This window comes from Macaca fascicularis, chromosome 9 (assembly GCF_037993035.2).
Source record: "Macaca fascicularis isolate 582-1 chromosome 9, T2T-MFA8v1.1".
Taxonomy (NCBI): Eukaryota; Metazoa; Chordata; class Mammalia; order Primates; family Cercopithecidae; genus Macaca; species Macaca fascicularis.
The window spans coordinates 30,703,836-30,724,847 of NC_088383.1; positions in this window are offsets into that span (position 1 = coordinate 30,703,836).

Sequence of the window (21,012 nt, forward strand, 5' to 3'; positions counted from 1 at the left end):
AAAAATACAAAAATTAGCCAGGTATGGTGCTGGGCACCTGTAATCTCAGTTACTCGGGAAGCTGAGGCAGGAGAATCGCTTGAACCCAGGAGGCAGAGGTTGCAGTGAGCCGAGATCACGCCCCTGCACTTCAGACTGGGTGACAGAGCAAGACTCTGTCTCAAAAAAATAAAAGTAAAAAATAAAAAAAATATAGCACATACAATTATGTATAGTACATAATACTTGATAATGATAATAATTAAACAACTATTACTGGTTTATATTTTTACGATCCTATACTTCGCATCATTATTTTAGAATGTTCTCCTGCTTATTAAGAAAAAAAAGAGTTAACTGTGAAATAGGCTCAGGCAGGCCCTTCAGGAAGTATCCAGAAGAAGGCATTGTTATCATAAGAGATGACAGCTCCAAGTGTGTTACTGCCCCTAAGACCTTTCAGTGGGACAAGATGTGGGGATGGAAGACAGTGATATTGATGGTCCTGACCCTGTACAGACTTAGGCTAATGTGTCCTAGTTCTTCTTCTTCTTCTTCTTTTTTTTTTTTCCTGAAGACAAAGTCTCATTCTGTTACCCAGGCTGGAGTACAGTGGCACCATCTTGGCTCACTGCAACCTCCTCCTCCCAGGTTCAAGCAATTCTTCTGCCTCAGCCTCCCGAGTAGTTGGGATTACAAGTGCACATGCCATCATGCCTAGCTAATTTTTGTATTTTTAGTAGAGATGGGGTTTCTCCATGTTGGCCAGGCTGATCTCGAACTCCTGACCTCAAGTGATCCATCCACCTCGGCCTCCCAAAGTGTTGGGACGATAGACGTGAGCCACTGCGCCCAACCTGTGTCCTAGTTCTTAACAACACCACCACCCACCCAATTAGAAATAGAAAAAAAGCGTATAGAATAAGAATATTAAAAAATACTGTTGTACAGCTGTACAACATGTTTATGTTTTAAGCTAAGTGTTATCACAAAAAGTCAAAAAAAAGTAAAAAAACCTTAAAATTGTATAAAGCAAAAAAGTAAGCTAGGGTTAACTTATTATTGGAGAAAAAAATATTATTAATACATTTAGTGTAGCCTAAGTGCCCAGTGTTTATAAAGTCTGCAATAGTGTACAGTCACGCCCTAGGCCTTCACATTCACTCACCACTCACTCACTGACTCACCCAGAGCAACTTCCCATCCTGCCACCTCCACGCATGGTAAGTGCCCTGTACAGGTGGACCATTTTTTACCTTTTACACCTTATTTTTACTGTACCTTTTCCATGTTTAGGCATGTTTAGATACACAGATGCTTACCATTGTGTTCCAATTGCCTACAGTATTCAGGACAGTCGCGTGCTGTACAGGTTTTCAGCCTAGAGGCAATAGCGTGGGTGTGTAACTGGCTATACCAGCTAGGTTTACATCAGTGAACTCTGTTGATACGGCTCCAACAAGTAGAGGAACACCAGGTTCTTCCTCTGGAGTCGAACTGGATAAAACCACACGGACGCAAGTGGAATGGTTTTAAGGAGCAAAGGGTTTAATAAAGAAGAAAGGAGGAAGGAAGAGGAAAACAGCTCCCTTCTACAGAGACACAGGGAGGGGGTATTCCAACAAAGGGAAACCCCAGTGTGGTGGAAACCAGCCAGTTATTTGAGGAGGCGGGAGGAGGCGGTGTCTGATTGCATGGGGCTTAGGGGATTGGTTTGACCAGGCATGTCACTCACGTGGCCCTGGAAAAAAAACTGGCCCTCCCACTCTAACTTTTAATATGCAAATGTGGAGCGCCATGATGTTCTCCACACGTGTGATATGGGGGCGCCGCCATGTTGCCAGGCACATGTGAGAGCAAGGACATATTTGGGTGGACCCAGTTTCTAATGGCCAGCATTTGTATCAGAGGTTGCCGGCCTAGCTCTAAGAGCTGGAGCTTTCCTGCTAGACAAGAAACGTTTCTTTAGCTGCTTTAAAAGAAACAAAAACTTTCCAAGATCCCCTTTTCCTCTCAACCTGCCTAAAATAATTTCTTAGTAACTCCTGTAACACTATGATGTTCACACAATGATGAAATTGCCTTCACATTTCTCATAACATATCCCCACCATTAAGTGACCTATGACTGAACATGTGTGTTCCTTATTTTGTCTGTTTCCCCCACTAGAACGCAATCTCTTTCTCTGACAGTCGGGTTTTTGTCTGCTTGGCTCTCTGCTGTCCCCTCAGTGTCTAGCATAGATGCCCGAGTGAAGCTTATGATGTTGTGAGTGTTCAATGAGATCACGTCTGTAAGGCAGCAAGTACAGTGCCCAAAGGCCAGGAGAGCCTCAGGACCTGGTGATGTCTGCCATCATTGTTCTGATGGTGGGGAGGTGGCAGGTGACTTCTCTGTGCCTCACAATCTGTCCAGGGCCGTGCTGGGGTCTGCCCACCATCAAGGGCCTCTGCAAGAATAGAGAAGTGAGGTGCCTTACGTGAGTCCTTCAGGCACTGAAGCTTCCAGAGGGCCCCCTCCCTAGCATGACACCAGCCTCCACCCCCAGCTCTCCCCAGGACGGGGCTGGAAAGCTCCCACGGATTGCAGCAGGCCCCTCCGCTCCTGTCTGGCACCTCATTACCAGAAAGATGTGGACCCACTGGAGCGAGTTCAGAGAAGCGCAGCAGCCCCAGGGAGGCGAGCTCACGGGCTGATTTACGAGGCAAGGCTGGAGGGGGGGGATCACGAGAGCAGAAGACACCCTGGGAGCGCAACTATGAGATGTGTGCGGCTGGCGTGGGGTGGGTGTTTCTTGAAACATTCCAGGATGAAACGAAGGAGAGAAGCTTTGAGACTGGTTGTGGCGGGAGGTGTCCCTGACAAGGAAAGCCTCACGTCAGCAGAACATTCTTTCCATACGAGAGTGGGAGGTTACTATTTAGAAAGCAGCAGATTAGACAAGATCCAGCACGGTGAACTGTGATTGATGAAACTCCCTGAACCAGCCTGGATAGGATACCTTTAGTCTCTAGGACACTCAAGACATTGCCAAGGATCCATGATCTTGTCATCCTCATCCTGTTGGGCTCAAGAGCAGCCAGGGGAGCATACTTAACTTGCTGAAGTGAAAATAAACATGGACAAGTCAGGGAAAGGGCTGGGGAGAGTTCTGGAGTGTTTACACATAGCGATCTGCCAGGCCTTGCCTCTCAATAAACCAATGCCTTAGAGAAAGGTTTTTCAGCCTCAGAGCTCTTGACATTTTGGGCCAGATCACTCTTTGTTATGGTGGTTGTCCCGTGCATTGGAGGATATTTTGCGGCATCTCTGCCTTTACCCACCAGATGCCAGGAGCCTTCTACACCAGTCATAATAAAAATATCTCCAGACATTGCCACAGGTCCCCCTTGGGGGCAAAATCACCTCTGGTTGAGAACCACTGCCCCGAGTGAGCTGAGCATGAGAATCTGCTCTCTGTTCTGTCTCGAAACTCAACACTTTGACATGTTGTGAGCATCTTGCCACAGTGAACGTGTTTCAGAGATATTTCTTCTACCACACAGCTTGTGGATATAATCCACACACCATGGGGTGAAGAAAAAGCTACCCCATGTTGGGCTTATTGAGAGATGATCTTACATGGAGACTTCCAGAACACTTTTGTTTGTTTGTTTGTTTGTTTAGGAGATGGAGTCTGGCTACATTGCCCAGGCTGGTCTTGAACTCCTGGCCCAAGTGATCCTCCCACCCAGACCTCCCTAAGTGCTGGGATTACAGGCGTGAGCCACTGCATCCTCCCCCTAGAGCATTTTTCAAGGATCTCTTTGACTCTGTATGATTTTCATCTCACCCTCCAACTATAGGGCCTGATTTGTAAGTAGGGTGCTCTCCATCATCATAACCTTTGGCCACTCCTGGGATCATAAGAAAGACTGATGGATTTCAAAGTATTTGGAAAATAGAGGCAGGCAAATTGCTGTTCTTGAGAAGAGAGGAGTTAACAGTCGTGCTAAGAGTGGTAGCGTGGCATAGAGGTTATGATCCCTGAAACTCACGTGGATAATGAATGTTTTGAGATAAAGGCTCAGCTGCTGTAGCCAAGAGACCAGAAACACGGTGCCTGAAGGAAGATAGATGTTTATTTCTCTCTCATGTAATGGTCTCCACGTTGGAGGACTGTTTCTGCTAAATAAATCAGAGCACTGACCCTCACTGGCAAGGACCCAGCTGTCTGTCTTGTGATTTCACCATCTCCTAGGGTGTTGCCCTTGGCTGCAAGGCTGGGGCCAGGTCGTGAGATGTCACTGAAGGGAAAAAGAGAGTCTGGGACAGCAAATTCCTCTTGAGCAAGTGAAGCAGAAGTGGCACCTGTCTCTCTGAAAAGAACTTGGTTATATGGCCACACCCAGTCACATGGAAGGCTGGGGAGGGTGGACTTTAGCTGTGTGGTCAAGTATTCGGGAAGTAGGGGAGAACAGGCCAGAGAAGGAAAGCAATGTCTACCAAACAAGGAATTCAAGTTTGAATCCTAAAGTAAAGCACCCTTCAGAAAAGGACTAATCCATTTTTCACAGTCTCTCTAGATTGTATTTGATCTCCTCAAACTCCCTGCATGTCCTTGGATTTGGGGCCAAAGACTGTTCAAAGACAGGCATTCTGTCACTCCCAAAACAAACTCCCGAGGGAGAGACAGTTAAGCCATCCCAGGACAGGGGTTGCTTGAGAGCAGATGGGGGATGGTCCGAATTTTTGGTAGGTCTTCAGGGGCCTTCCTTGCAATGCTGGGATGTGGCCAAAATCGCCTTATGGCTTTTGAGGGTTGTCAGCAATGGGCAGACCCACATTTTCCTACTTCCCTGAAGAACTTCTGTGCCGGAGGAATTACCCTCCCAGCCTGGGGGTGAAACTAACTGTGCATAACCAAAGGGCAGATGGAAAATAGTAGAAAAAGAACAAAAGGGACCAGGCAGGGTAGTTCACGCCTATAATCCCAGCACTTTGGAGGGGAAAGGCAGATGGATCACTTGAGGTTAGGAGTTCAAGACCAGCTTGGCTGACGTAGTGAAACCTCATCTCTACTAAAAATACATAGTAGCTGGGTGGGGTGGTGTACACCTATAATCCTAGCTACTCAGGAGGCTGAGGCAGGAGAATCACTTGAGCTGGGAGTCGGAGGTTGCAGTGAGACAAGATTGTGCCACTGCATTCCAGCCTAGGTGACAGAGTGAGACTCTGTCTCAAAAAAAAAAAAAAAGCTCACTTTGGGAGGCCGAGACGGGCGGATCATCTGAGGTCAGGAGTTCGAGACCAGCCTGGTCAACGTGGTGAAACCCTGTCTCTATTAAAAACACAAAAAATTAGGCAGACATGGTGGCAGGCACCTGCAGTCCCAGCTACTTGGGAGGGTAAGGCAGGAGAATCACTTGAATCCAGGAGGCGGAGGCTGCGGTGAGCCGAGATCACGCCACTGCACTCCAGCCTGGGCAGCAGAGTGAAACTCCTTTAAAAAAAAAAAAAAAAAGCTAATCGAAAAGCAACAAGAGAGCCTCCACTTGCCCTTGGTTTTTGGTCCAGATTCCTGAGCAGAGTCCTGGGACCCGTGTCTGGACAGGACTAGGAAGGGAACAGAAATGAGCCCCTTCCTTTCCCACCTCTTAGACAACATCAGGAAGGGCTAACCAAAGGAAGGAGACTGGGAATGGACAGAGGACAGGTCAGAGGTGAGGGGGAGGGAGGGGTAACTGAGGGCTGCCTGCCCTGCCCCTGATGCTTGTTTTTCCTATGGGGAAATTTGATCCCAGTTCAATCCACCGCCAAGATTCCCTGAACGCAGGTGAAGTAAGATGCCAGGCAGCCTATTTAACATGTACACAAAGCCAGCCCGACTCCCCAGTCATCTGCTGTTGGAAGTACCCAAGGGGACAGTTGCATGGGAGCTCTGCTGGTCATGCGACACTTGTCACAAGCCCAGGGTATGGAGAAAGGGTGGATTAACCACAGAAAGCCTGGCACAGCCAGAACACCCCCGGATCCTCTATCTGGGGAGAGTGTCTGGTTACCACGCACAAATGATATGCAGAATTTCTCATGCCTGTAGAGTTTGCCATGGTTCTCTGTTCTTAGAGGGGTTTTTTCGGGTAGCAGATGTGGCTGCACGGTAGAGTTTTATCAAATCACCGTGGCCTAATCCAAACACCAAGAAATTCTGATTTCGTTGGTCTGGAGGAACACAGGCAGCAGTCTTTCTGAACGTGCCTCCAGGACTAAGACCCACTGACATGTGGGAGCTCAAGTGATCTTCCAGTTACCCCACTGAGAAAAGGGGGACGTTTCATGGATAAGAAAACAGTCTCAGCAAATGAGATGATTTGCTTAAGATTATCTGCAGACAAGTCATTAGATTCTCTTGTCCAGAAACCACAATGTAATTGTCCCTTGGAGGAAAAAAATAATGTCTTTTAAAGTGGATTCATAGGTTTTGTGGTGTCTACAGATACTGTGACTTTATTTGACTCTCATAAAGTGAAGGAAGGAAAGCCATCTGAGTACCTGGGGTCCCCCCTGCATTCTCCATGTGCCATACTCAGATTCGGGAGAGTAAGGAACATTCAGCCAGTGGTTGACATGTGGTTCCAATGCAGGAACATTTTTTCCACATGTTTTTGGGCTCACCAGGAAACTCAGCCATCAGATATTCATGTCTCTCTCTCTTTTTTTTTTTTTTTTCCTTGTTGGGCGCAACACAAGGGCTCCCTCCACGTTGGAGAATTCTACTTTCCCATGGCTACCCTCGATCAGTCACTGCCACCTTCCTCAAGAAAATATCACCCCAGGGCCTGAAAGCAAGCTGTTTAGTGCAGAGCCTGGAACGTCTGAATCGCAAAGACAGGCTTGAACTAGAATTTCTGGCTCGAGACGTCTTGAGGCCTGCAGAGAACTAATACAAGAATAATTTTGTATTGAAGAATAATTTCGTAATGCTGCAACAAGACCCTCCAGAGGTTTGGGGATCCTGACTTATAAACAGGGCGCTCTTCTCACAGCTGCCTGAGGATGTTTGGGGCTGGCATCCATGACTCCCAGGATGGGAGAAAAAGTTAAGCTAAAGGACACTGTTGCCTTTGGTGTGGTAATGGAAGTGCAACTGTTGTGTACATGCATGATTCCCCTCACATACAGCACATATAGTATACACACCTGCAGTACACGTGACACCCAGAGCATGTGCACTCCACACACGCTCACACAACACCTGCATGCACAACACACACATGCAACACACAAAATTCACAGTGCGTGTGAACATAATTCAAGTTCACACAACTCCTGTATACACAACACACATGTAGCACACACAACACCCAATGTGCACTCAATGCAAGCTCACAACATGCATGACGCATGCACACCACACACACATGCAACACACAGAATTCACAATACTTGTTCACTCAACACACACCACGCACATACAACACACAGGACACACCATACATGTGCACACAACACAAGTTCACACAACACACGTAGCACATGCATATACTTCACACACACACACACACCACACAGGACACACAGTACGTGTGCATTCATTGCAAGCTCACAACACACATGCATATACACCGTACATACATGCAGCACAAACAACACAGTACATGTGTATGCAGCACCCCCAAACCGGCTTCTTGGGGACTTCACTGAGCACTTTCAATAATTAGCCAGCAGGGGACAGCATTGCAAAGGCTTTGCAGGACAGGCATGCTCCCTCAGGAGGCAACAAGTGTCAAAGATTCATCAACTTTACAACCTACATCCAGTTGCCTATTATGTACCAGGCATTTTGCTAGGTGCTTCCAGCCATGATAAAAACGGAAATGTCTCCTCCTTCAAGACTAAGCTTCCTTCAAAAACTCGAGAGGTGGAAGATGGTGTGGGGGTAAGGGGTTGCGACTGAGAACCATCACGTGGCCGCCTGGCTCCGAGGCTGGGCTTGGGTAGTAAAGTCGCTGCCTTGGATCTAGCTCTGCCACGTAGTCTCTGCCCCTTTTCTGTAACATGAAGCAGTGTCTTGCAGAAATACAGTGTGAGCTGCACATGCAATCCAAACTAAATTCTCTAATCATGCGATTAGAAACGGGAGAAAGAAGCAGGTGAAATTAATTTTAGTCGTATGTTTTATATAACCCAGCATATCAAAAATAGTAATATATAGGGCCAGATATGGTGTCTTACGCCTGTAATCTCAGCACTTTGGGAGGCCAAGGTGGAAGAATCATCTGAGGTCGGGAGTTCAAGACCAGCCTGGCCAACATGGTGAAACTCCGTCTCTACTAAAAATACAAATCTACTAAACATACAAAAAAAAAAAAAATTAGCCAGGCATGGTGGCGGGCACCTGTAGTTCCAGCTACTCGGGAGGCTGAGGCAGAAGAATCGCTTGAACCTGGGAGGCAGAGGTTGCAGTGAACAGAGATTGCTCCACCTGCACTCCAGCCTGGGCGACAGGGCAAGACTCCATCTCAAAAAACAAAACAAAACAAAACAAAATAGTAATATATATAGTCAATGTGTAATATAAAAAGATTGAGCTAATTTACATTCACTTTTTGTATGAAGGCTGCAAATCCAGGGTGTATTCTACACTCACAGCACGTCTCAATTCGGACCGCCTGTACACTACGCACTCAGTTGCCACCTGTGGCCGGGGCTTGCCATATTGAACAGCCATCCAACTAGAGTTTTCAGGCCTTGCAGGGTGTTAGAATCACCTGGGTGGTGGGGGAGTGGCTATTAAAAAATTTCTTGTGCCCAAAACAACAAAACAACAAACAAATACAGTGATCAGGCCCTACTATATTAATTCTAGTCTGTCTGAAAGCCTGAGGCTGTCATCCAAATACCAAATGCCAGCCTAGCCCATTTATTTTCCCTTTCCAGTGTGTACCTCCTTCCTTCACATCTCACACACACACACACACACACACACGCACACACAGTTTGAAGTCTGAAATTAGCAGGATCACTTGAGCCCGGGAGAGAGAGGTTGTAGTGAGCCAAGATCACACCACTGCACTCCAGCCTGGGCAACAGAGCGAGACTCTGTCTCAAAAAAAAAAAAAAAAAAAAAAATCCAAACCACAACATAAAACAGAGGATAAAGAGAAGATACAGTCGTGCTCTTCTGCATCTCTTGGTTGCTGGACCTTTGCTGACATCCCTCAGAGAAGCTCCGTCACTTTGTCCTCCTGCTGCCAGCAGATGCCAAGCCCCGGAAGGGCCCCTCCTCTTGTCACTGTCCCTCCAGGCCTGGCAGAGCCAGTTCCTTTGTTAGTGAGGAAGCTGTGATCCCGGGAGCAGTGGCCCTTTCCTCTCTGGGCGGAACACGGAGCTCAGCCTCTGCCCTCCCTCTCTCTGCTCCTCCTTGTCACCTTCCATTCACAGGCCTGGGACAAGGACCCTCCGGGATCCTTGCCTGCAGTCCTTTTGGTTGGCAGGCGCTGCTGATTGGCATGGGCTGACAGCTTTCCTGAGGGGGATGTCTGGAGGCCACCAGCTGCCTCCACACACAGGTGCCCAGGTGTGTGGCTGCTTCAGTTCCAGCAGTCACCACCTTTCTGGGGAAATTCGATGCAGGATGAAGGGCTGAGGGAAAACCCCATGTACTTTGGGACCCCAGGACAAGAGGATAATTGTGCAAAATCCCACTGACATCACTTTTTCTCTGTAGGGAGCTGCAGATTAATTGGAAAAAAAAGCAAATGAGCAAAGTAACTGCTAGTTACCCCATCTATATTGGGGAAGAGAAGTTTGGAGACACTAGTGTCTCTAGTTATGTAGCATTTATTTTCTAGACCTAAGCGTCTACTCTGCCATGGTATTAGCTGTCCTTGGAAGCGTCCCTAACCTTCCCAAGCCTCTGTTACCTCATCTGCAAAATAGGAATACCTGATGTGCCTGGCTCTCAGGGTTGCTGTGAAAACGGAAAGAAAACAGCAGCTGAGCATTGTCAAGGACTGTGACAGGGCTGAGGTTTTTACCCCATTTGTCAGGTTACAAGTGGGCCTGCCGGTTACATGAATGGGGATAGAAGACACAAGACTCCTGGGTCAGAGCTAAGGGAATTTATTACTCACTGCAACAGCAGTAGCCAGAGTCTCGGCATTTTCTTGCGTGGGATCCGTAGACTCCAATACCCAGAGTGCGTCGTGAAGAGGCCCGGTGAGACGGTCACACCAGGCAGGAACGCTGAGTTTAGGAAAGTCACTTATTTTTAGAATGGGTAGGAAGCCTGCCTGACCTTTGTCCCTGAGAGAGACATTATCTTTATTCTGGGCAGTAAACAAACCTACCCTTTCCTCTGGACAGAGAGACACTGACTCTATCTTCCCAGGCTGCTCTCTGCACAAACACCCTTGGAAAGCTAGTCCGGAACAAAAGCAGTCCGTGCCTCTCTTGGCAAAACAGGCTTCTGCCTTTCCAGGCAAGAGACCCATGGATAATTTTCTCTCCACCAAACCACTATTGGGAAAGTGCAAGTGCTATGTACGTGTAAGGTACTTTAACCTCATTTACCCTGACAATTGCCCTGTGAGGTGGGAGGGGGTAAAAATGACCCTATCATGATGCTTATGTGGAAAGAGAGTCAGGCATGAGAGGTTCAGCACGTGTCCAAAACCACCCAGCTATTTGGTGAATCACCATGTCTAGCACTAAGAAGTCTAGGCTCTAGGCCCTCTGCTATTTCTACTACACCACTGGCAAGATCATATTTAATGGCTCTCAAGTCTCACTCATTCCCACTAGAATCTACAAATTGTGACAGGCCATCAACAGTGAGCAGTCAGCACCATTAGAAACCTCTTCCAAGGCTGAGTTCATTTGAAAGCAGGCGATGTGTGTTAAATAACCAGGCTTTGTTCCGGGTTATCAAAATTCTCCCACAGTCTGCTCCAACATGCCCATGTGGGTGTCGAGGGGTTACGAGGGAGTTTGCGGGCACTCGGAAGCAATTGAGACCCCGTGAGCTGCAGAGTGGTGAGCAGGACTGAGGCGTACGGGAGTGGGAAGTCGCTGACCCTCACACCCGCACTGACGTTGCTGCTCTTCTGCTTTGCATAAGAGGGTTCATACCCGTTCTTTCTGTGCCAGAAAGAGGGACAGACTCAAAGGTTCTGTGGCCTGGGGCTTGAGGTCCCCCTGTTGTTCAGCAAGTGTCAGCAAGGGTCTCTGGCCCTGGAGGGGCTCTCACTGAGCTCCTGTGGGAGTGGGACATGTAGGATCCCCAGTTCCTACACTGTCTCCTACGGGGGCTCCAGCTTGGCTTGGACCTCTTTCCTGGTGCACAGTATGACTACTGATCGACACTCACTGAACACTTAGCAAGTGCTAGGCGCTGTGCTATGCCAAGCCCCTCGCACACATCATCTTATTTAATCCTCACAACAATCCTTTCTACGGGTGACATGCTTGCATCGCATGATAAGTGACAAAGCTCCAACTCGTTGCAGATCTTATCTGGCTCTGAGGCCCAGATATGCTTCCAACAAAGGACTTGTGAGTTTTCTTCACATTTTTAGAAATAAAGTTGGGGTCCAGGGAGCAGAGCCCCTGAAAGCCTCTCTTTTGTGCCAGCCTGTCGCAGCAAAGTACTTCCAACTAGATCTTTAGGTAGACAGGTCTGCAGGTTCTGCTTGTAGGAAAAACAGCAAGCAATTAGCACAACCCGCCTGGATGTGGGGCTCAGTGAACATTTCCTTCGTTGGCGTGCACGTACACTGCCCTCTAGCGTTGAAACGCCAGCAGGCTGCTACCTCTGCTCAGCTTGCACAAGAGGTCAGTCTCTCGCCTTCCCATGGGTAGCAGAACAGAGCCCGGCATTTCCCACTCTGAAGAATGGGCCACTTCCCACTGAATGGCCTCTCCTACACAAAGCGCAAGGAACCCCGCATGAAAATGTCCCGAGCATTTTTGTGCTGCCTGGGGCAGCTGGCCACTTTCAGCAGGCTTCACTACAAGCAGCTTTTTCCTCTGAAAGTGACTTCTGTACACCATTTATTATGATCTGTCATCTCTGAAGCCATTTATTTCAATGGCTAGTGATAAGTATTGATACTTGACAGGATTTTCAACTTGGATTTCACAAACCTCACATATATTTTCTATTCTCTCCCATGTCAGTATTCCTTTAGAAATCAAAACTACATCAAAAGAGATTCACCTGATTGCAGAGCTCAGTCTGTAAAGTCGGTGCCTCCATCGCCCCGAGATTCCTAGAGCTGCCTTGAGCAAGGCATATCAAAGCAACCTGCCCTTTGACAACCACGTTTTATTTTCACCAGAAGGCATCTTCTCTCCATTGTATAATATGTGATTCCAGGGTCTATGCAATGGTTCTGTAACTTGAAACTTCTCTGGATCAAGAGAAAAATGAAACTGTTTGTAGGCATCATTCATTGGAAGCACTCAAACTTAATAAAGATGATCTATTGTGAATGCAATACATTTTCTGCTGAGTTTAGCTTATTTTTCTTCATGGTACAGCCTTATATATGTGGGGTGGATTTGAACCAGATATAATATGGGTACAGTTATAACTCTGCAGGAAATCTCCTCAGAGTAACAGATCTTATCTTTATAATAAAGACAGCCATTTTAAAAATTCCGTATAAATCGTGTAGCGCAAGGTTGGCATAACTCAAGCATAGCATGCCGTCTAAGTTCATGCATGTGGCATTTCCCGTAGGCAGAAATAACTCTTCCGATGGCTTCTTTTTGTACTTCCATAATTGAAGACAAAGAAGACAGGTTCTATGGCAACATTATGAGGCCATCAAAATCAATGCTCCAAGGCCCACATTTCGTACTTCTTCTTTTCTCTACAGCAATTACAAGTTTTTCTTTTGTTTTCTGACCTTCTCAGGTTCAAGGTCAAACCTCCTAATAAGTTTTCTATTTCTGCAAAACAATTGCTTCTACACTCAGCAGGTTTTCTTTTGGGTTTTTCTTTTTCTTTTTCTTTTCTTTTTTTTTTTTGAGACAGAGCCTGGCTCTGTCACCTAGGCTGGAGTACAGTGGCACCATCTCAGCTCACTGCAACCTCTGCCTCCTGGGCTCAAACCATCCTCCCACCTCAGCCTCCCAAGTAGCTGGGACTATAGGCATGAGCCACCATGCCTGGCTATTTTGTTGTTGTTGTATTTTTAGTAGAAATGGCATTTCACCGTGTTGGCCAGGCTGGTCTCGAACTCCTGACCTCAAGTGAACCACCCACTGTGGCCTCCCAAAGTGCTTGGATTACAGATATGAGCCACCTTGCCTGGCCCGCTTTTATCCTTTGTGTTACAAATGATCCAGTTATACTCTTTTAGTTATTTTTAATTGCACAATTAAATTATTGTTGACTATAGTCACCTGGTTCTGCCATCAAATAGTAGCTCTTATTCATACTTCCTATTTTTTGTAACCATTAGCCATCCTTACTTCCTGCTCCCTTCTGTCCTCCCCAGCCTTTAACTGTCCTTCTACTCTCCATCTCCATGAATTCAATTTTTATTTTTAGCTCTCAGAAATACGTGAGAACATGCCAAGTTTCTCTTCCTGTGCCTGACTTATTTCACTTAACATAATGACCTCCAGTTCCATCCATGTTATTGCAAATGAAAAGATCTCATTATTTTTTATGGCTGAATAGTATTCCATTGTGTACATGTACCATGTTTTCTTTATCCATTTGTCCACTGATGAATACTTGGATTGTTTCCAGATCTTGGCTAGTGTGAATAGTACTGCAATAAACATGGGAGTGCACATATCTCTTTGATACACTGATTTCCTTTCTTTCAGCTATATACCCAGTAGTGGGATTGCTGGATCAAGTGAGCTTTATTTTTAGTTTTTTGAGGAACCCCCAAACTGTTCTCCATAATGGTTGTACTAATTTATATTCCCACCAACAGTGTATGTGGATTCTGTTTCTGCACATCCTTGCCAGCATTTGGTACTGCCTGTCTTTTGGATAAAAGCTATTTTAACTGAGATGAGATGATATCTCACTGTAGTTTTGATTTGCATATCTCTAATGGTCAGTGACACTGAGCACCTTTTCATATACTTGTTTGACATTTCTATGCCTTCTTTTTTTTTTAATTTATTTATTATTATTATTATACTTTAAGTTTTAGGGTACATGTGCATAACGTGCAGGTTTGTTACATATGTATACTTGTGCCATGTTGCTGTGCTGCACCCATCAACTCGTCAGCACCCATCAACTCGTCATTTACATCAGGTATAACTCCCAATGCAATCCCTCCCCCCTCCCCCCTCCCCATGATAGACCCCCGTGTGTGATGTTCCCCTTCCCGAGTCCAAGTGATCTCATTGTTCAGTTCCCATCTATGAGTGAGAACATGCGGTGTTTGGTTTTCTGTTCTTGTGATAGTTTGCTAAGAACGATGGTTTCCAGCTGCATCCATGTCCCTACAAAGGACACAAACTCATCCTTTTTTATAGCTGCATAGTATTCCATGGTGTATATGTGCCACATTTTCTTAATCCGGTCTGTCACTGATGGACATTTGGGTTGATTCCAAGTCTTTGCTATTGTGAATAGTGCCGCAATAAACATACGTGTGCATGTGTCTTTATAGCAGCATGATTTATAATCCTTTGGGTATATACCCAGTAATGGGATGGCTGGGTCATATGGTACATCTAGTTCTAGATCCTTGAGGAATCGCCATACTGTTTTCCATAATGGTTGAACTAGTTTACAATCCCACCAACAGTGGAAAAGTGTTCCTATTTCTCCACATCCTCTCCAGCACTTGTTGTTTCCTGACTTTTTAATGATCGCCATTCTAACTGGTGTGAGATGGTATCTCATTGTGGTTTTGATTTGCATTTCTCTGATGGCCAGTGATGATGAGCATTTTTTCATGTGTCTGTTGGCTGTATGAATGTCTTCTTTTGAGAAATGTCTGTTCATGTCCTTTGCCCACTTTTTGATGGGGTTGTTTATTTTTTTCTTGTAAATTTGTTTGAGTTCTTTGTAGGTTCTGGATATTAGCCTTTTGTCAGATGAGTAGATTGCAAAAATTTTCTCCCATTCTGTAGGTTGCCTGTTCACTCTGATGGTAGTTTCTTTTGCTGTGCAGAAGCTCTTTAGTTTAATGAGATCCCATTTGTCAATTTTGGCTTTTGCTGCCGTTGCTTTTGGTGTTTTAGACATGAAGTCTTTGCCCATGCCTATGTCCTGAATGGTACTACCTAGGTTTTCCTCTAGGGTTTTTATGGTATTAGGTCTAACATTTAAGTCTCTAATCCATCTTGAATTAATTTTCATATAAGGAGTAAGGAAAGGATCCAGTTTCAGCTTTCTACTTATGGCTAGCCAATTTTCCCAGCACCATTTATTAAATAGGGAATCCTTTCCCCATTTCTTGTTTCTCTCAGGTTTGTCAAAGATCAGATGGCTGTAGATGTGTGGAATTATTTCTGAGGACTCTGTTCTGTTCCATTGGTCTATATCTCTGTTTTGGTACCAGTACCATGCTGTTTTGGTTACTGTAGCCATACTTGTTTTTTATAGTAAATACAGATAAGCAATCCATTCATACCTACATACCCATAACCCCAATTCCAGAAGTGATTATTGTTAACATTTTGGTGAAAACATGTCCAGGTTTGTTCTAAACTTTTGTTGTACTATGGTATTGACTTCCTGCTCTACCAAAATAAAATAGTGGACCTGGTGTACTCTGCCTCCCTGTTTTGTCTAATATCTAGACACAACTTTGCTTCAAAATAGATATTTATTGATAACTCACGTTATTGATATGTGCCAGGAATTTTGTTAGCCCCTGCGGATTTGTGAGACAGACACAGTCCAAACCCTCATGACACTGTAGGAGGAGGGGACTGTGACATTCGGTACTTTCAGCACTCTCCATTACAGTCTTTACAATGGTATGAAGGGGAAGCCTAAACCAGAACCACCTAACCTCACCTGGCCAGGTCAGGGGAGATGCTGTGGACCACGAGGCTCAAAAAGACATGGTGGGTGAATGGAAATTGACAGAAAAGAAGGCGAAGGCCAACCAGCACAAATGAGTGGCATACACGGGTGCCAAGATACAGGACCCAGAGAAGAGCAGGTGGATGGTCTATTGTACTGTGTCTGAAGACACCTCAAGTGGCTAGGGGACGGCTAGCATTAAAATCACATATGTACTAGTTAAAATTGAAGTGTTCTGGCCCCCATGCCGGATGCACTAAATCAGCGTCTTCTTCTCTTTTAACACATTCCAGGCACTGGGATACACATTGAAGTTTGATAGCCAAAGCCCTAGAGTCCCCATGGCTTGTGTGTGATGGCCAGGGAGCTCTTGCAGTGCAAGTCTTACAGGGTCTTCCAGAACCAGCTCAGCAAGGGACTCCACAGGAAGCATGGGGGACAGACATTTTTGCTGAATCATAAAAAGCAAATGAATGAAGGTTAGTTACCGTATTTCATCAACTGCACGGGCACTTTTTTTTCACATTTTAATTTCTCTGAAATTGGGATGAACTTATAATCAATGGCAAGTAGTAATTTCATCAATAGCCTTTTCTTCCTTTTTTGGAATGAAGCAAATAAAATGGCGCATCTTCTGCATGTTTTGAAATACAGCAGTTGTCTTCTCCCATAGTCCCCCAGCCTCTCCTCCCTCATCTAGAAGACCCACCTGAGGGGATAGTCTACACCCTTTGGAATATTTGCTGCCATGTTAATTTGTATTGCATGAACTTTCTCCCTGGACACAATTTTGCCCCTGATATCTTTCATCACTTTCTTCTGGCACCTGTTTCATTTTTGCCTTTAGTCACAGAGTCTGATTTAAAAAAAAAAAAAATTGAAATCTGTTCTGGGTGCATCCTCTGGATTTATAGAGGTATCTCTATAAATAAAAATCTCAATAACCAGGAAAGTGAGTTCAGAACGCTTCCTCTGCAACTGAGACCAGCTGAAAGAATGAAACAGAAAGGCAGAGCATTCAGCAGTAAAACTTAATATCTGAACAGAGAGGTCTGTTCTGGGGTTTCCAAGGCTCTGGGCTCCATCTCAGGCAGGAAGGCAGCGACAAAGGCCCTTCCTGGGGACTTTCTAGTAGGATGCAGGGGGCTGTGTCGTTCCATCCCTCTCTGTGTCATCTAGTCCTAACCTTTCCTCTTCCCCCGGCCCCAGTCTCACCCACCAGCTGCCCCTGCCCCAGCTGCCCTGATGGTTTTCTCCTGAAGATGTTAGGACCCTCATGTACAGCCTCTGCAGAACATGGGAAGGGTCTCCTCTGTAGAGCACACAAGGATGGATGAGGTCTGCTGTTCCTAGAACCCAGAAACTTAGCATCTAGACCCCTGTGTTTGCCATTTACCTCTTCTCATGCATCCCTGTTATAAACAGCAAGGGCCACTGTCTGGGCAAAGTCATTTCCTCTATGGAAGGGGCCTCTCCCAGGAATGTGAGAGTTTGCACTTGACAGACCCTGGAACTAAATTACACAGGCAACTACTTACAGATAACCCTCTTGGCCTTGTGGTTGCTCCCTTATTAAACTGAAGGCACTACTAACCTGCCCCCAACCTTTTTTTTTTGAGACAAAGTCTCCCTGTTGCCTAGGCTGGAGTGCAGTGGCATGATATTGGCTCACTGCAGCCTCAAACTCTTGGCCTCAAGCGATCCTCCTTCCTGGGCATCCCAAAGTAGGGGGATTAAAAGTATGAACCACCCCTTTCTTCGTGGTAGCATGTTTCGTTTTTTGGTGAGACAAAATCATCCTGCTGCCTTTGAGGTTCTGGTCACATCAGCTAGTCACAGAGACACAGGACGCACACTAGCTGCTTGGTATTGCCATCTAGTGAGCTTTCATCTGCCCTGGGGCTAACGCTCAGCTCATCGATGGTTTAACTGTGTCAGGGCCTGCTGGTTGCCAGTGAATAACTATTGTAACTCTCTTTATTAGCAACAGAACTTTGATTTTATTTAGAACCACAGTGGTGCCCAGTTAAGTGGACTACATTTCCAGGACTCCCTTGCAGCTTGATCATGTGACTGAATTCTTGCAAATGGAATACAGTCCTTCTGGGGTATCCAGGGGATTGGTTCCAGGTCCCCAAAGGACACCAAAATCCATGGATGCTTAAGTCCCTTATATAAAATGATGCAGTATTTGCATATAACATTTATATGTCCTTCTGTAAACTTTAAGTCATCTCTAGATAACTTATGATAGTTAATACAATGTAAATGCTATGTAGTTATTATACTGTAACAGTTGTATTCTTAAGTTGTATTGTTATTTTGTTTCTTTTTCTTGATATTTTTGATCTGCAGTTGGTTGAATTTGTGGATGCAGAACCTGTGAATATAGAGGGCTGACTGTATATGCAGAAGAGTGTAGGACTTCCTGAAGTCTCTTTAAAGGAAGCTAACTCATCTGGGAGGATAATTCTTCCTCTTGTCAGCTGCCTAGAAAGTGTCCAAGATAGCCGGCACGATAGCAGTCATCTTGGACCATGAGGTTACTTACCTTCAGGATGGAAGCCATTGCAAGGATGCTGGAAAAGAAAGATACAAGGAGCCCAGATCCCTGATTGCCAAGGAGCTTCTGTGCTGGCCCTGGACTGCCTGTCTCTGGGCTCCTTTGAAGTGTGAGACAAATAAGCTTTCACTTCACTTAAACCGCTGCTATTTTCAATTTTCTGGCATAGGCAGCTTAACCCAATCCTAACAAATGTATTTCGTATTGTAAGAATATTACCTTTGAATTTCATGACTAAATAGAGGATCATTCTGTCATCCTCCTAGGATGCAACAAGCTAAAAGGAACAGCATGGATGTTGGAGTTAATGTGAGTAGGTCTGAATCCCTGCTTGGCTGCTAGCTGTGTGCTGCAGGCAGTAATTCAGCCTCTCTGTACCTGTTTTGTCTCCCACAAAAGGGTGTGCGTTAAATTAATTAATGCATATAATATGCGATGCCCACAGTAAGGAACCAACATGTTGTGCATTTTATTTTAAATACTTAAAAAATTATAGGTATAGATTGAGGATCCCTTATCCAAAATGTTTGGGAAGATAAGAGTTTTGGATTTTAGAATTTTTTGGACTTTGGGATATCTGCATATACATAATGAGATATCATGGAACGTAAGTCTGAACAATTTTTTTTTTTTATTTTTGAGACGAGTCTCACTCTGTCATGCAGGCTGGAGTGCAGTGGCGTAATCTCAGCTCACTGCAACCTCCGCCTCCCATGTTCGAGCAATTCTCCTGCCTCAGGCTCCTGAGTAGCTGGAATTACAGGTGTGCGCCACCACACCCGGCTAATTGTTGTATTTTTAGTAGAGATGGGGGTTTCACCATGCTGGACAGGCTGGTATCAAACTCCTGATCTCAAGTGATCTGCCCATCTTGGCCTCCCAAAGTGCTGGGATTACAGGCATGAGCCGCTGCGACCAGCCAAAACACGAAATTCATTTATGTTTCATACACACCTTAGGCATGTAGCCTAAAGGGAACTTTATATAACATCTTAAATAATTTTGTGTACTCATCACATGTGGTCAGGTGTGAAATTTTCCGCTTGTGGTATCATGGCATTCAAAAATTTGGGATTGGCCCGGCACGGTGGCTCACACCTGTAATCCCAGTACTTTGGGAGGCCGAGGCAGGCAGATCACGAGGTCAGGAGACTGAGACCATCCTGGCTAATGCGGTGAAACCCCGTCTCTACCAAATATACAAAAAATTAGCCAGGCGAGGTGGCAAGCGCCTGTAGTCCCAGCTACTCAGGAGGCTGAGGCAGGAGAATGGCATGAACCCGGGATGTGGAGCTTGCAGTGAGCCAAGATGGCACCACTGCACTCCATCCTGGGTGACAGAGCAAGACTCCGTCTCGGGAAAAAAAAAAAAAAAGTTTTGGATTGTGGAGCATATTGGATTAGGGGTGCTCAACCCATAAATGCAGATTTGGGTTTATTTCCACACAAGCTGACCCTGTTATCATAATCTTAGAAATATACCAGTGGGGCTGGGTGTGGTGGTCATGCCTCTAATCCCAGCACTTTGGGAGGCTGAGGCAGATGGACCACTTGAGGTCAGGAGTTCGAGACTAGCCTGACCAACATGGTGAAACCCTGTTTCTACTAAAAATACAAAATCAGCTGGGTGTGGTGGCGCATGCCTGTAATCCCAGCTACTTGGGAGGCTGAGGCAGGAGAATCACTTGAACCCAGGAGGTGGAGGTTGCAGTGAGCTGAGATTGCACCACGGCACTACAGCCTTTATGACAGAGCAAAGGTTTGTCTCAAAAGAAAAAAAAAAAAAAAAAAAAAAAAAAAATATATATATATATATATATATATATACACACACACACCAGTGGAGTTAGATTAGGTAGAAATACCCATGGTTCCATGGTTGGCCCTGGTGTGGTGGCTTGCACCTGCAATTTCAGCACTTCGGGCGGCTGAGGCAGGCAGATCCCCTGAGCCCAGGAGTTTGAGAATAGCCTGGAAAAGATGGCAAAACTCCATGTCTAAAATTAAAAAAAATTAAAACAGGCCGGGCGCGGTGGCTCAAGCCTGTAATCCCAGCACTTTGGGAGGCCGAGACGGGCGGATCACGAGGTCAGGAGATCGAGACCATCCTGGCTAACACGGTGAAACCCCGTCTCTACTAAAAAATACAAAAAACTAGCCGGGCGAAGTGGCGGGCGCCTGTAGTCCCAGCTACTTGGGAGGCTGAGGCAGGAGAATGGCGTGAACCCGGGAGGCGGAGCTTGCAGTGAGCTGAGATCCGGCCACTGCACTCCAGCCTGGGCGACAGAGCATGACTCCGTCTCAAAAAAAAAAAAAAAAAATTAAAACAACCAACCAACCACGGTTAATGTACAGGACAGAGTGGGGAAGTCAAGAGAAGAAACAGTGACCAGGGTCTCCAGAATAAATCTCCTCTAACTCCAAGAAAAGCTGGGCTTTCCAGCAGAAACCAAACCAGAGGCTCCCTGGAGCT